Genomic DNA, 4,749 nt, shown 5'->3' on the forward strand with positions numbered 1-4,749 from the left:
AATAAAATAAAAAAATAAAAATAAAAAATAAAAAAATTTTTAGAAAATCTAGGAGAGCCCCTCTGTGGCTCTCTTTATTGTGAAGTAACTCAGCGTTCCCGTGGATACCTTTCACTTGGCCTTTGACTTTCTCGTGCTCAGCTGGTGAAGCAGCAGTGTGTCATGTCCCCACATTAAGTACCATTGGGCCTTGGATGCTGGAGTCAGACATGCTCAGGTGACCAACATAGGGACTATTAGGGCACGGTGAGTTCCAGAGCCATCCAGCCAAGGAGGAGGAAGAAGGTGGCAGGCTCACAGCACTGCTAAGCCTATGCAGCCAGACCCCCACTCTATTCTAGCCCTCTGCAAGAGTCCCAGTAGCGTGGCACAGCTTGAGAAATAGGCCCCAGGAATGGTGCCTATGAAGAGAAAAGTGCAGAGCCAGTTCCTGGAGCAGTTCTCTACTTCGTTTTAATAAGGTGTGCTCCTCCCAGCTCCCATCACACTAGAAATTCCCAGTGCTGTGCATAGCTTCTGCAGTTACCAGCTAGACCAGCCTCCAGTTTCAAGCTTGAGAAAAACTAAAACCACTCAGTGTGCTGGTTGTCAAGGAAAGGGGCAGGAGAGCCTGGTCTGAGCTGTGACCTTGGAGTGACTGTGAGCTGACAGGCATGTTGCCTTTGACACACTCTCATAGACATGTACCCAGTGACACACCAGGCTCCTGAGGACCATGCCTAGCTGGCTCTTGTATATGGGAGAGGGAATGTTTTACCATTAAGGCTGAACATAATCGACCTAGTTTATCCTACTAACCTGTTTTGAAACTTTCATTGCTATTTTATCTTTTTTCTCATTAAAATGAATAAGAAATACAAACCCACACTGTGACAAGTAAATCAGGAAATGAATTCTGTGGCAGATCACCAGAATATCCTTTAATTGTAATAGGACAGAATAGTGTATCATATGTAATAGAGTTAGATTGTGTATGAAATATGTTACATGCATGTGTGCAGGGATTGGCAATGTAAAATACATTTTAAGTGTACCTGTCAGAAACTTTAAAACCATGATTTTAGTTTGTGGTAAATATTAGTTTACTGCAACTGGAAAAGTAAAAGGTACAGTTTATTACTACATATGTGCAGTATATAATGTTTGCAGTTCCTGTGTGGGGTGGTGCATAAGCAGAACACATCTCCATTCCTTTTCATCCCTTTCCCTCTCCCTCCATCCCTTGATCCCTTCCTGTTTGAGAAAGCACTATCTCCCTACTTCATATTACATTCTGTTTTGCTCTTCATTTGTACTTTGGGTTGCCTGTGTAAGAGAAACCACATGCTGTTTAAGCTTGTGTGTCTGATTTATCTCACCTAACGTTATGGCCCATGGTAATTTTTTCAGTCAGATTTTATTAGTATAATTTAGATGTACATAATGATCACATTCATCATAGAGAATTTGCACCTACACATGATATAACTTGATTCTTTTTGTTCCCCCACCTTCTCTTCAACCCCTTCTGCCCTCCCCATTTGCAAAAGCTGTGTTTCCATGTTTTTCATTTTTTAACTTTTCCCTTTCCTTTCTCCCTCTCCCCTTATTTCTTCCAATATCTAATAAGTATTTTGGTCCTGGTTTATATTTTTGATTTCTCACACCACAGAAACAATGTGTGTCCGATTTATTCCACTTAAGGGTATGGTCTCAAGATGTATCTATCTACCTAGGAATGTGTCAAGCTTATCTTTTTTTTCTTTTTGAGACAGGGTCTCAAGTAGTTCAGGGGGCCTTAAACTTACTTTGTAGTCCAGGCTGGTCTTGAACTGGTAAGGATCCTCCTGCTTCTGCCTCCCAAGTGCTAGGATTACAGGCAGTACAACCATGCCCAGCAAGCTTATCCTTCTTTATGGCAGAGTAATACTCCATTGTATTAAACACACACACACACACACACACACACACACACACACACACACCCTTTATCCATTCACCAGTTAATGGGCATTTTGGCTGTTTCCAAGATTTGGCTATTATAAATTGTGCTGCTATAAGCATGGGTGTACATATATTGCTGTGGTATAATGCTTTTAATTCTTTGGGAAGATAGTCAGGGTCTCATGGTAATTTTTATAGCTTTCATTTCAACCCTGAAACTCACCTCTGCCCTGGATGAGGCTGAATTTTTCTTCTGTGCTTAGCATACACTTCCCCCAGATAACTGGGGGATAAATCCTTCGCACACTATGAAAACCTCTGCTCAGATCTTCCTTGCCATGGCCACCTCTTTAAAACAATATCCTGGGTCTGGCAGTGGAGACCAGGGCTACAGCACTTGCCTAGTGTGCCTGAGGCCCTAGTTCCATCCAACACTGCCGTGCCCATGTCCTCTTCGGTGTTACGTACACCTTAGGGATGATCTCTGTCAGAATTAAATTTCACTGGTTTACTGCCTGCTCCCCTCCCCTCTAAAACTGTCTTGGTCTTGTTGGCAAATTTATGGTACATGGGCCAAGTCATCCCGGTATTGCTCCAGCAGCCAAGCATTAGATAACTATACACAGAGGGGCAGTGTTGGCATTGGGGGGAGAGGAGTTAGGTACTTAGAATCAAACCTAGGACCTTGTGCTTGCTAGGCAGGCACTGCCACAGAGCTATACCCCAGCACGTGCCCTTTTCAGTAAGTAGATGGGTTTTGGGTTCCATTGTGGGCACTCAGTCTCTACATGGTTTTACCATTGTTGCTCTAGCATTGTGGCTCCCATCATGCTAGGTGTAGATATATGCTGAAGGACGAATGGATAGATGGACAGATGGCAGCATGCAGTGAGTTCAGGACAGGATGCTAAGATACTTCAGACACCCGCAGACCATCAAAAAGTGAGGACAGTGATCCAAGTGCAATTAGTGGCAGAGGAATCAATAGGGACCCTTCAATACATGTGGAGTTGTCCCTGACTGTGGGGGCCACCTCTGCTGTGGTCCCATGTCCAGATGTGAAAGTTGGGAGATAATTGGTGGCAATGTCTGAAAAGGCCTCGGAGAAACAAGGGGCTAGGAGGCTGGACACTTCAGGGCTGCCTGTCTCCCTCCCGTTTTCCTGGCAGACCCAGGCTGTGGTGCCCGCCCTGACTTGGTATCACTCTCCAGAGACCCTGTAGGTCCTGGGGTTGAGGGCCTGCAGCACGGTTGCCTGCTTTTCCAACTCAGGAGATCTTTTATACACCTAAGTATCTTAGCAAAATACACTCTTCAAAATAAAAAATAAAAAGGCCTGGGGACATAGCTCAGTGCAAAGGCCCTGGGTTCAGTACCACTACTGAAAGAGGGGGAAAGAATATAAATTTTAAGCTAGGTGTGGTGACACAACTATAGTCCAGGCTACCTGTAGGAAAGCTGAGATAGATTGCTTGAGCCCAGGAATTTAAGACTAACTTAAGGGCAGGGAGATAGTTCAGTAGCTTAATGTAATTTGGTGTGTGTGTGTGTGTGTGTGTGTGTGTGTGTGTGTGTGTGTGTTACATTCCAGCCCCTTTTATATTTTGAAGCAGGATCTTGCTAATTGCCCAGGCTAGGCTGGAACTTGTGATCCTCTTGCCTCAGCCTCTCGGAATGCTGAGGTTACATGTCCTCGATATCATGCCTGGTAAGGTAAATATTCCTTTTCCATGTTTATCACTGAAGGAACTAGAACGCCAACCCACCAACTATAGAAAATGGAGCACGCCGTGCTCTGGGTCAGTCCCCCCAGTTTCTGCTGGGCTCCTGGACAGCAGAGTAAAGCGGGTGCCCTTTCTGCCTTCTCAGGCCGTGCTCTGCCTCTCACCCTCAGCCTACTGCTCTGCCCACCGGACATTCCCCTTCTGGTGCAGCCTCCCTCCAGCCCCAGGGGAGGTAGCCTCCAGCACTTGCCCATGGCATCATGGGAAGCCTCAGGGCCCAGGCACCAGCAGTAGGGCCAGCAAAAGAGGCTGGCGCAACACCAGCCCATCTCATAGGCAGGTCTCCAAATGACCAGAGAAGCCACCACCTGGGCTTTTTGTTTCTTCCCCCATCCCCCCCCCCATTAGGTTTATTGAGGTATGGCTTATATACAATGAAGTATCAGAATTCTTTTTTTTTTTTTTTTTGGTGCCGAATTCCTTCAAGGCATGACTGGCTGTCTTGTGTTGTGGGGATCGAACCACAGCAACCTGAGCCTGACTGCCTTGTTGAAGCAGCCACTTAAAGAACTGAGCTAAGTGGCAGGCCCCCTCAGAATTCTAAGAAAGAATTATTTTCATCTCTGCCTATTGTATTTAACTCCTACCTCCTTTCCCAGCCTCTTTGAAGCTTCTGGTCTACTTTCTGCCCCCCAAGTGTATGTTGCCACTAATTGTCTTAAATGGTATATAGCTCATATAAAATAGCTCATCCCTCCTTTATTTTACTCTTCTGGTGTAGGCCATGACAAAAGACCAAACACAGCTGCACCTGGTGGTATACACCTGAATTGCAGGACTCAGAAGACTGAAGCAGAAGAATCCTAAAGGTTGACAGCCAGCCCGACTGTATAGTCAAGTCAGTTCAAAGCTAGGCTGAATTCTGAACTGTATAAGGAGACCCTATCTTAAAAAAAAAAAAAAAATAACCTTTATAACTATATCCTCTACCAAAATCCCTAGGCAAAAAAAAAAAAAAAAAAAAAAAAAATCTAGTCTGACTTACTGCTTGTTATGGCTTGTGTCTAGTTGTCCCACCTAAAGCCTCATGCAGTTATGGGAC

Source organism: Octodon degus, unplaced genomic scaffold, assembly GCF_000260255.1.
Source record: "Octodon degus isolate 3935 unplaced genomic scaffold, OctDeg1.0 scaffold00088, whole genome shotgun sequence".
In the NCBI taxonomy this organism is placed as follows: domain Eukaryota; kingdom Metazoa; phylum Chordata; class Mammalia; order Rodentia; family Octodontidae; genus Octodon; species Octodon degus.